The sequence below is a fragment of the Ursus americanus genome, chromosome 16 (assembly GCF_024610735.1).
Source record: "Ursus americanus isolate L20-20 chromosome 16, mUrsAme1.1.p, whole genome shotgun sequence".
NCBI classification, from domain to species: domain Eukaryota; kingdom Metazoa; phylum Chordata; class Mammalia; order Carnivora; family Ursidae; genus Ursus; species Ursus americanus.
The window spans coordinates 23,844,329-23,856,116 of NC_142142.1; positions in this window are offsets into that span (position 1 = coordinate 23,844,329).

Genomic DNA, 11,788 nt, shown 5'->3' on the forward strand with positions numbered 1-11,788 from the left:
GAGTGAAGGGGAAGGCCGAGGTGAGGGCGCTGGCGAGGGGGAGCGTGGGCCCAAGCGTTTTGCCTCGGGGGGCCTTCAATGTCGCTGGAGGCTCTAAGAGCCCTGTGCGTTCTCCCGCCCTGAATGACCGGAATCGCCCCTAGGGGCCCAGTGGGCGGCGGTGCCGCAGGGAGAGTCCTGCGCGGCGGTTCGGGGGACCCAATCCCCGGCCTTTTGGCACCAGGCCCCTTGGGAGCGGCCCCTCGGGGGACGACCTAGGGATAGGGTTAGGCTTCAGGAGGCCAGCAGGCCTGATCCGCAGGCTGTGCAGAGAGCAGCGGGGCAGGTCGAGGTGAGGGCGCTGGTGAGCGGGAGCGTGTGCCCAAGCGTTTTGGCGCGGGAGGCCTTCGAAGGTTGCCGGGGTCTGGGAGGGCCTTACCTGTTCTCCCGCCCTGAATGACCTGCGGAGCCCGTAGCGGCCCGGGTGGCGGCGGGGCGGGACTATGAGTCCGGCGCTGGGCCTCTGGGGTCCCCAATCCCCAGCGTTGTGGCGCCAGGCTCATTGGGAGGGGCCCCTTGGGGGCCCACGTAGGGTTAGGATTAGCCCCCAGGAGGCCGGCAGGCCCGATCCGCAGGTTGTGAGGCGAGCACAGGGTCGGGCCAAGGTGAGAGCGCTGGCGAGCGGGAGCGTGGGCCCAAGCGTTTTGTCGTGGGGTCCTTCGATGTTCGCCGGGGCTTGGAGGGCCCTGCAGGTTGTCCTGCCCTGAATGACCTGCGGCGCCCTAGCGACCCGGGTGGCGACAGGGCAGCAGGGTGAGACCGGCGCCTGGGTTCTGTGTCCCCAATCCCTGGCTTTCCTGCGCCAGTCACCTTGGGAGGGGCCCCTTGGGGGCCGAGGTAGTGTTAGGGTCAGCCCCAGGATGCCGGCAGGCCCGATCCGCAGGTTGTGCGGTGAGCACAGGGTCGGGCGGAGGTGAGGGAGCTGGGGAGGGGGAGCGTGGGCCCAAGCGTTTTGGCGTGGGAGGCCTTTGAAGATTGCTGAGGGCTGGTAGGTTCCTGCCCATTCTCCCGCCCTGAATGACCGGCCACAGCACTTGCGGCCCGGATGGTGGAGGGGCAGCAGGTGAGTCCAGGGATGGGGCTCGTTGGTCATCAATCCCTGGTGTTGCGGCGCCATGCCCCTTGGGAGGGAGGCTTGTAGGTCCTATCCGCCGGTTGTGTGGCGAGCCGAGGTGAGTGCGCCGGCGAGCTAGAGCATGGGCCCAAGGGTTTTTGCGCGGGGGACTTTCGAAAGTCGCCGGGGACTTGGAGGGCCCTGCCCGTTCGTTCTCCGGCCCTGAATGACCTGCGGAGCCCGGAACGGCCAGGGTGGCAGCGGGGCGGGACTTTGAGTCCGGCGCTGGGCCTCGGGGGTCCCCAATCCCCAGGGTTGCAGCACCAGGCTCCTTGGGAGGGGCCCCTTGGGGGCCGAGGTAGGGTTTGGGTTAGCCCCCAGGAGGCCGGCAGGCCCGATTAGCAGGTTGTGAGGCGAGCACAGAGTCGGGCCAAGGTGAGGGAGCTGGGGAGGGGGAGCGTGGGCCCAAGGGTTTTGGCGTGGGGGACCTTCAAAGTCGCCGGGGGCTTGGAGGGCCCTGGCAGTTCTCCCGCCCTGAATGACCTGCGGAGCCCGGAGCGGTCCGGGTGGCGGCGGCGCGGGACTTTGAGTCCGGCGCTGGGGCTCGGGGGTCCCCAATCCCCGGCTTTGCTGTGCCAGACCCCTTGGGGGGGCACTTCGGGGAAGGAGATAGGGTTAGGTTTAGCCCCCAGGAGGCCGGCAGGACCGATCCGTCGGCTGTGCGGCCAGCGGAGGGGCGGGCCGAGGTGAGAGCGCTGGCGAACGGGAGCGTGGGACCAAGCGTTTTGTCGTGGGGTCCTTCGATGTTCGCCGGGGCTTGGAGGGCCCTGCCCGTTCTCCTGCCCTGAATGACCGGCGGCGCCCCTAGCGACCCGGGTGGCGGCGGGACAGCAGGGTGAGTCCGGCGACTGGGCTCTGTGTCCCCAATCCCTGGCTTTCCTGCGCCAGTCACCATGGGAGGGGCCCCTTGGGGGCCAACGTAGGGTTAGGGTTAGCCCCCAGGAGGCCGGCAGGCCCGATCCGCAGGTTGTGCGAGGAGCACAGGTTCAGGCCGAGGTGAGGGAGCTGGGGAGGGGGAGCGTGGGCCCAAGCGTTTTGGCGTGGGAAGCCTTTGAAGATTGCTGAGGGCTGGGAGGGTCCTGCCCATTCTCCCGCCCTGAATGACCGGCCACAGCACTTGCGCCCGGGTGGTGGAGGGGCAGCAGGTGAGTCCAGGGATGGGGCTCGGGGGTCCCCAATCCCTGGTGTTGCGGCGCCAGGCCCCTTGGGAGGGAGGCTTGTACTTCCTATCCGCCTGTTGTGTGACGAGCCGAGGTGAGTGCGCCGGCGAGCTAGAGCGTGGGCCCAAGGGTTTTTGCGCGGGGGACCTTCGAAAGTCGCCGGGGACTTGGAGGGCCCTGCCCGTTCGTTCTCCCGCCCTGAATGACCGGCAGTGACCCTACTGGCACGGTTGGCGGCGGGGCGTGAAGGTGAGTCCGGCGCTGGGGCTCGGGGGTCCCCAATCCCCGGCTTTGCTGTGCCAGGCCCCTTGGGGGGCCCTTCGGGGAACGAGATAGGGTTAGGTTTAACCCCCAGGAGGCCGGCAGGACCGATCCGTTGGCTGTGCGGCCAGCGGAGGGGCGGGCCGAGGTGAGAGCGCTGGCGAGCGGGAGCGTGGGACCAAGCGTTTTGTCGTGGGGTCCTTCGATGTTCCCGGGGCTTGGAGGGCCCTGCCCGTTCTCCTGCCCTGAATGACCGGCGGCGCCCTAGCGACCCGGGTGGCGACAGGGCAGCAGGGTGAGTCCGGCGCCTGGGTTCTGTGTCCCCAATCCCTGGCTTTCCTGCGCCAGTCACCTTGGGAGGGGCCCCTTGGGGGCCGAGGTAGTGTTAGGGTTAGCCCCAGGAGGCCGGCATCCCCGATCCGCAGGTTGTGCGGTGAGCGCAGAGTCGGGCGGAGGTGAGGGAGCTGGGGAGGGGAGCGTGGCCCAAGCGTTTTGGCGTGGGAGGCCTTTGAAGATTGCTGAGGGCTGGGAGGGTCCTACCCATTCTCCCGCCCTGAATGACCGGCCACAGCACTTGCGGCCGGGGTGGTGGAGGGGCAGCAGGTGAGTCCAGGGATGGGGCTTGGGGGTCACCAATCCCTGGTGTTGCGGCGCCATGCCCCTTGGGAGGGAGGCTTGTAGGTCCTATCTGCCGGTTGAGCGGCGAGCCGAGGTGCGTGCGCCGGCGAGTTAGAGCGTGGGCCCAAGCGTTTTGGCGCGGTGGACCTTCAAAGTCGCCGGGGGCTTGGAGGGCCCTGGTGGTTCTCCCGCCCTGAATGACCTGCGGAGCCCGGAGCGGCCAGGGTGGCAGCGGGGCGGGACTTTGAGTCTGGCGCTGGGCCTCGGGGGTCCCCAATCCCCAGCGTTGCGGCGCCAGGCTCCTTGGGAGAGGCCCCTTGGGGGCCCAGGAAGGGTTAGGGTTAGCCCCCAGGAGGCCGGCAGGCCCGATCCGCAGGTTGTGAGGCGAGCACAGGGTCAGGCCAAGGTGAGGGAGCTGGGGAGGGGGAGCGTGGGCCCAAGCGTTTTGTCGTGGGAGGCCTTTGAAGATTGCTGAGGGCTGGGAGGGTCCTTCCCATTCTCCCGCCCTGAATGACCGGCCATAGAACTTGCGGCCCGGGTGGTGGAGGGGCAGCAGGTGAGTCCAGGAATGGGGCTCGGGGGTCCCCAATACCTGGTGTTTCGGCGCCAGGCCCCATGGGAGGGAGGCTTGTAGGTCCTATCCGCCGGTTGTGCGGCGAGCCGAGGTGAGTGCGGCGGCGAGCTAGAGCGTGGGCCCAAGCGTTTTGGCGCGGGGGACCTTCAAAGTCGCCCAGGGCTTGGAGGGCCCTGGTGGTTCTCCCGCCCTGAATGACCTGCGGAGCCCGGAGCGGCCAGGGTGGCAGCGGGGCGGGACTTTGAGTCCGGCGCTGGGCCTCGGGGGTCCCCAATCCCCAGGGTTGCGGCGCCAGGCTCCTTGGGAGGGGCCCCTTGGGGGCCTAGGTAGGGTTAGGGTTAGCCCCCAGGAGGCCGGCAGGCCCGATCCCCAGGTTGTGAGGCGAGCACAGGGTCGGGCCAAGGTGAGGGAGCTGGGGAGGGGGAGCGTGGGCCCAAGCGTTTTGGCGCGGGGGACCTTCGAAAGTCGCCGGGGGCTTGGAGGAGCCTGGCGGTTCTCCCTCCCTGAATATCCTGCGGAGCCCGGAGCGGCCCTTATGGCGGCGGGGCGGGATTTTGAGTCCGGCGCTGGGCCTCGGGGGTCCCCAATCCCCAGCGTTGCAGCGCCAGGCTGCTTGGGAGGGGCCCCTCAAGGGCCTACCTAGGGTTAGGGTTAGCCCCCAGGAGGCCAGCAGGCAGGATCCGCAGGTTGTGCTGTGAGCGCAGGGTCGGGCCAAGGTGAGGGAGCTGGGGAGGGGGAGCGTGGGCCCAAGCATTTTGGCTTGGGAGGCCTTTGAAGATTGCTGAGGGCTGGGAGGGTCCTGCCCATTCTCCCGCCCTGAATGACCGGCCACAGCACTTGCGCCCGGGTGGTGGAGGGGCAGCAGGTGAGTCCAGGGATGGGGCTCGGGGGTCCCCAATCCCTGGTGTTGCGGCGCCAGGCCCCTTGGGAGGGAGGCTTGTAGGTCCTATCCGCCGGTTGTGTGGCGAGCCGAGGTGAGTGCGCCGGCGAGCTAGAGCGTGGGCCCAAGGGTTTTTGCGCGGGGGACTTTCGAAAGTCGCCGGGGACTTGGAGGGCCCTGCCCGTTCGTTCTCCCGCCCTGAATGACCTGCGGAGCCCGGAGCGGCCCGGGTGGCGGCGGGGCGGGACTTTGAGTCCGGCGATGGGGCTCGGGGGTCCCCAATCCCCGGCTTGGCTGTGCCAGGCCGCTTGGGGGGGCCCCTCGGGGAACGAGATAGGGTTAGGTTTAGCCCCCAGGAGGCCGGCAGGACCGATCCGTAGGCTGTGCGGTCAGCGGAGGGGCGGGCCGAGTTGAGAGCGCTGGCGAACGGGAGCGTGGGACCAAGCGTTTTGTCGTGGGGTCCTTCGATGGTCGCCGGGGCTTGGAGGGCCCTGCCCGTTCTCCTGCCCTGAATGACCGGCGGCGCCCCTAGCGACCCGGGTGGCGGCAGGGCAGCAGGGTGAGTCCGGCGCCTGGGTTCTGTGTCCCCAATCCCTGGCTTTCCTGCGCCAGTCACCTTAGGAGGGGCCCCTCGGGGGCCGACGTAGCATTAGGGTTAGCCCCAGGAGGCCGGCAGGCCCGATCCGCAGGTTGTGCGAGGAGCGCAGGTTCAGGCCGAGGTGAGGGAGCTGGTGAGGGGAAGCGTGGGCCCAAGCGTTTTGGCGTGGGCGGCCTTTGAAAATTGCTGAGGGCTGGGAGGGTCCTGCCCATTCTCCCGCCCTGAATGACCGGCCACAGCACTTGCGCCCGGGTGGTGGAGGGGCAGCAGGTGAGTCCAGGGATGGGGCTCGGGGGTCCCCAATCCCTGGTGTTGCGGCGCCAGGCCCCTTGGGAGGGAGGCTTGCAGGTCCTATCCGCCGGTTGTGTGGCGAGCCGAGGTGAGTGCGCCGGCGAGCTAGAGCGTGGGCCCAAGGGTTTTTGCGCGGGGGACTTTCGAAAGTCGTCGGAGACTTGGAGGGCCCTGCCCGTTCGTTCTCCCGCCCTGAATGACCTGCGGAGCCCGGAGCGGCCCGGGTGGCGGCAGGGCGGGACTTTGAGTCTGGCGTTGGGGCCCGGGGGTCCCCAATCCCCGGCTTGGCTGTGCCAGGCCGCTTGGGGGGGCCCCTCGGGGAACGAGATAGGGTTAGGTTTAGCCCCCAGGAGGCCGGCAGGACCGATCCGTCGGCTGTGCGGCCAGCGGAGGGGCGGGCCGAGGTGAGAGCGCTGGCGAACGGGAGCGTGGGACCAAGCGTTTTGTCGTGGGGTCCTTCGATGGTCGCCGGGGCTTGGAGGGCCCTGCCCGTTCTCCTGCCCTGAATGACCGGCGGCGCCCCTAGCGACCCGGGTGGCGGCAGGGCAGCAGGGTGAGTCCGGCGCTTGGGCCCTGTGTCCCCAATCCCTGGCTTTCCTGCGCCAGTCACCTTGGGAGGGGCCCCTCGGGGGCCGAAGTAGCGTTAGGGTTAGCCCCCAGGAGGCCGGCAGGCCCGATCCGCAGGTTGTGCAGCGAGTGCAGGGTCGGGCGGAGGTGAGGGAGCTGTGGAGGAGGAGCATGGGCCCAAGCTTTTTGGCGTGGGATGCCTTTGAAGATTGCTGAGGGCTGGGAGGGTCCTGCCCATTCTCCCGCGCTGAATGACCGGCCACAGCACTTGCGGCCCGGGTGGTGGAGGGGCAGCAGGTGAGTCCAGGGATGGGGCTCGGGGGTCCCCAATCCCTGGTGTTGCAGCGCCAGGCCCCTTGGGAGGGACGCTTGCAGGCCCTATCCGCCGGGTGTGCGGCGAGCCGAGGTGAGTGCGCTGGCGAGCTAGAGCGTGGGCCCAAGCGTTTTGGCGCGGGGGACCTTCGAAAGTCGCCGGGGGCTTGGAGGGGCCTGGCGGTTCTCCCTCCCTGAATATCCTGCGGAGCCCGGAGCGGCCCGTTTGGCGGCGGGGCGGGACTTTGAGTCCCGCGCTGGGCCTCGGGGGTCCCCAATCCCCAGCCTTGCGGCGCCAGGCTGCTTGGGAGGGGCCCCTCAAGGGCCTACCTAGGGTTAGGGTTAGCCCCCAGGAGGCCGGCAGGCCCGATCCGCAGGTTGTGCGGTGAGCGCAGGGTCGGGCCAAGGTGAGGGAGCTGGGGAGGGGGAGCGTGGGCCCAAGCATTTTGGCTTGGGAGGCCTTTGAAGATTGCTGCGGGCTGGGAGGGTCCTGTCCATTCTCCCGCCCTGAATGACCGGCCACAGCACTTGCGGCCCGGGTGGTGGAGGGGCAGCAGGTGAGTCCAGGGATGGGCCTCGGGGGTCCCCAATCCCTGGTGTTGCGGCGCCAGGCCCCTTGGGAGGGAGGCTTGTACTTCCTATCCGCCGGTTGTGTGGCGAGCCGAGGTGAGTGCGCCGGCGAGCTAGAGCGTGGGCCCAAGGGTTTTTGCGCGGGGGACCTTCGAAAGTCGCCAGGGACTTGGAGGGCCCTGCCCATTCGTTCTCCCGCCCTGAATGACCGGCAGTGACCCTAGAGGCAGGGTTGGCGGCGGGGAGGGAAGGTGAGTCCGGCGCTGGGGCTCGGGGGAACCCAATCCCCGGCTTTGCTGTGCCAGGCCCCTTGGGGGGGCCCTTCGGGGAACGAGATAGGGTTAGGTTTAGCCCCCAGGAGGCCGGCAGGACCGATCCGTCGGCTGTGCGGCCAGCGGAGGGGCGGGTCAAGGTGAGAGCGCTGGCGAGCGGGAGCGTGGCCCCAAGCGTTTTGCCTCGGGAGGCCTTCGAATGTCGCTGGAGGCTCGGAGAACCCTGCGCGTTCTCCCGCCCTGAATGACCGGAGTCGCCCCTAGGGGCCCAGTGGGCGGCGGTGCCACAGGGAGAGTCCGGCGCGGCGGTTCGGGGGACTCAATCCCCGGCCTTTTGGCACCAGGCCCCTTGGGAGCGGCCCCTGGGGGGCCGACCTAGGGATAGGGTTAGGCCTCAGGAGGCCGGCAGGCCTGATCCGCAGGCTGTGCAGAGAACTGAGGGGCAGGTCGAGGTGAGGGCGCTGGTGAGCGGGAGCGTGTGCCCAAGCGTTTTGGCGTGGGAGGCCTTTGGAGATTGCTGAATGCTGGGAGGGTCCTGCCCATTCTCCCGCTCTGAATGACTGGCCAAAGCACTTGCAGCCCGGGTGGTGGTGGGGCAGCCGGTGAGTCCAGGGATGGGCCTCGGAGGTCCCCAATCCCTGGTGTTGCAGCGCCAGGCCCCTTGGGAGGGAGGCTTGTAGGTCCTATCCGCCGGGTGTGCGGCAAGCCGAGGTGAGTGCGCTGGCGAGCTAGAGCGTGGGCCCAAGGGTTTTTTTCGCGGGGGACTTTCGAAAGTCGCCGGGGACTTGGAGGGCCCTGCCCGTTCGTTCTCCCGCCCTGAATGTCCTGCGGAGCCCGGAGCGGCCCCGGTGGCAGCGGGGCGGGACGTTGAGTCCGGCGCTGGGCCTTGGGGGTTCCCAATCCCCAGCATTGCTGCGCCAGGCTCCTTGGGAGGGGCCCCTTGGGGGCCGACCTAGGGTTAGGGTTAGCCCCCAGGAGGGCGGCAGGCCTGATCCGCAGGTTGTGCGGTGAGCTTAGGGTCGGTCCAAGGTGAGGGAGCTGGGGAGGGGGAGCGTGGGCCCAAGCATTTTGGCGCAGGGGGAATTCGAATGTTGCCAGGGTCTCGGAGGGCCCTGCCTGTTCTCCCGCCCTCAATAACCGGCAGTGACCCTAGCGGCATGGTTGGTGGCGGGGCGGGAAGGTGAGTCCGGTACTGGGGCTCGGGGGTCCCCAATCCCCGGCTTTGCTGTGCCAGGCCCCTTTGGGGGGGCCCTTCGGGGAACGAGATAGGGTTAGGTTTAGCCCCCAGGAGGCCGGCAGGACCGATCCGTCGGCTGTGCGGCCAGCGGAGGGGCGGGCCGAGGTGAGAGCGCTGTGGAGCTAGAGCGTGGGCCCAAGCGTTTTGGCGCAGGGGACCTTCGAAAGTCGCCGGGGGCTTGGAGGGGCCTGGCGGTTCTCCCTCCCTGAATATCCTGCGGAGCCCGGAGCGGCCCGTTTGGCGGCGGGGCGGGACTTTGAGTCCGGCGCTGGGCCTCGGGGGTCCCCAATCCCCAGCGTTGCGGCGCCAGGCTGCTTTGGAGGGGTCCCTCAAGGGCCTACCTAGGGTTAGGATTAGCCCCCAGGAGGCCGGCAGGCCCGATCCGCAGGTTGTGCGGCGAGCTCAGGTTCAGGCCCAGGTGAGGGAGCTGGGGAGGGGGAGCGTGGGCCCAAGCGTTTTGGCGTGGGAAGCCTTTGAAGATTGCTGAGGGCTGGGAGGGTCCTGCCCATTCTCCCGCCCTGAATGACCGGCCACAGCACTTGCGCCCGGGTGGTGGAGGGGCAGCAGGTAAGTCCAGGGATGGGGCTCGGGGGTCCCCAATCCCCGGCTTTGCTGTGCCAGGCCCCTTGGGGGGGCCCTTCGGGGAACGAGATAGGGTTAAGTTTAGCCCCCAGGAGGCCGGCACGACCGATCCCTCGGCTGTGCGGCCAGCGGAGGGGCGGGCCGATGTGAGAGCGCTGGCGAACGGGAGCGTGGGACCAAGCGTTTTGTCGTGGGGTCCTTCGATGTTCGCCTGGGCTTGGAGGGCCCTGCCCGTTCTCCTGCCCTGAATGACCGGCGGCGCCCCTAGCGACCCGGGTGGCGGCAGGGCAGCAGGGTGAGTCCGGCGCCTGGGCTCTGTGTCCCCAATCCCTGGCTTTCCTGCGCCAGTCACCTTGGGAGGGGCCCCTTGGGGGCCGACATAGGGTTAGGGTTAGACCCCAGGAGGCCGGCCGGCCCGATCCGCAGTTTGTGAGGCGAGCACAGGGTCAGGCCAATGTGAGGGAGCTGGGGAGGGGGAGCGTGGGCCCAAGCGTTTTGTCGTGGGAGGCCTTTGAAGATTGCTGAGGGCTGGGAGGGTCCTGCCCATTCTCCCGCCCTGAATGACCGGCCATAGAACTTGCGGCCCGGGTTGTGGAGGGGCAGCAGGTGAGTCCAGGAATGGGGCTCGGGGGTCCCCAATACCTGGTGTTTCGGCGCCAGGCCCCATGGGAGGGAGGCTTGTAGGTCCTATCCGCCGGTTGTGCGGCGAGCCGAGGTGAGTGCGGCGGCGAGCTAGAGCGTGGGCCCAAGCATTTTGGCGCGGGGGTCCTTCAAAGTCGCCCGGGGCTTGGAGGGCCCTGGTGGTTCTCCCGCCCTGAATGACCTGCGGAGCCCGGAGCGTCCAGGGTGGCAGCGGGGCGGGACTTTGAGTCCGGCGCTGGGCCTCGGGGGTCCCCAATCCCCAGGGTTGCGGCGCCAGGCTCCTTGGGAGGGGCCCCATGGGGGCCTAGGTAGGGTTAGGGTTAGCCCCCAGGAGGCCGGCAGGCCCGATCCACAGGTTGTGAGGCGAGCACAGGGTCAGGCCAAGGTGAGGGAGCTGGGGAGGGGGAGCGTGGGCCCAAGCGTTATGGCGTGGGGGACCTTCAAAGTCGCCGGGGGCTTGGAGGGCCCTGGCGGTTCTCCCGCCCTGAATGACCTGCGGAGCCCGGAGCGGCCCGGTTGGCGGCGGGGCGGGACTTTGAGTCCGGCGCTGGGGCTCGGGGGTCCCCAATTCCCGGCTTTGCTGTGCCAGGCCCCTTTGGGGGGCCCTTTGGGGAAAGAGGTAGGGTTAGGTTTAGCCCCCAGGAGGCCGGCAGGACCGATCCGTCGGCTGTGCGGCCAGCGGAGGGGCGGGCCGAGGTGAGAGCGCTGGCGAGCGGGAGCGTGGGACCAAGCGTTCTGTCGTGGGGTCCTTCGATGTTCCCGGGGCTTGGAGGGCCCTGCCCGTTCTCCTGCCCTGAATGACCGGCGGCGCCCTAGCGACCCGGGTGGCGACAGGGCAGCAGGGTGAGTCCGGCGCCTGGGTTCTGTGTCCCCAATCCCTGGCTTTCCTGCGCCAGTCACCTTGGGAGGGGCCCCTTGGGGGCCGAGGTAGTGTTAGGGTTAGCCCCAGGAGGCCGGCAGGCCCGATCCGCAGGTTGTTCGGCGAGCGCAGAGTCGGGCGGAGGTGAGGGAGCTGGGGAGGGGAGCGTGGCCCAAGCGTTTTGGCGTGGGAGGCCTTTGAAGATTGCTGAGGGCTGGGAGGGTCCTACCCATTCTCCCGCCCTGAATGACCGGCCACAGCACTTGCGGCCGGGGTGGTGGAGGGGCAGCAGGTGAGTCCAGGGATGGGGCTCGGGGGTCACCAATCCCTGGTGTTGCGGCGCCATGCCCCTTGGGAGGGAGGCTTGTAGGTCCTATCTGCCGGTTGAGCGGCGAGCCGAGGTGCGTGCGCCGGCGAGTTAGAGCGTGGGCCCAAGCGTTTTGGCGCGGTGGACCTTCAAAGTCGCCCAGGGCTTGGAGGGCCCTGGTGGTTCTCCCGCCCTGAATGACCTGCGGAGCCCGGAGCGGCCAGGGTGGCAGCGGGGCGGGACTTTGAGTCTGGCGCTGGGCCTCGGGGGTCCCCAATCCCCAGCGTTGCGGCGCCAGGCTCCTTGGGAGGGGCCCCTTGGGGGCCCAGGAAGGGTTAGGGTTAGCCCCCAGGAGGCCGGCAGGCCCGATCCGCAGGTTGTGAGGCGAGCACAGGGTCAGGCCAAGGTGAGGGAGCTGGGGAGGGGGAGCGTGGGCCCAAGCGTTATGGCGTGGGGGACCTTCAAAGTCGCCGGGGGCTTGGAGGGCCCTGGCGGTTCTCCCGCCCTGAATGACCTGCGGAGCCCGGAGTGGCCCGGTTGGCGGCGGGGCGGGACTTTGAGTCCGGCGCTGGGGCTCGGGGGTCCCCAATTCCCGGCTTTGCTGTGCCAGGCCCCTTTGGGGGGCCCTTTGGGGAACGAGGTAGGGTTAGGTTTAGCCCCCAGGAGGCCGGCAGGACCGATCCGTAGCCTGTGCGGCCAGCGGAGGGGCGGGCCGAGGTGAGAGCGCTGGCGAGCGGGAGCGTGGGACCAAGCGTTTTGTCGTGGGGTCCTTCGATGGTCGCCGGGGCTTGGAGGGCCCTGCCCGTTCTCCTGCCCTGAATGACCGGCGGCGCCCCTAGCAACCCGGGTGGCGGCAGGGCAGCAGGGTGAGTCCGGCGCCTGGGTTCTGTGTCCCCAATCCCTGG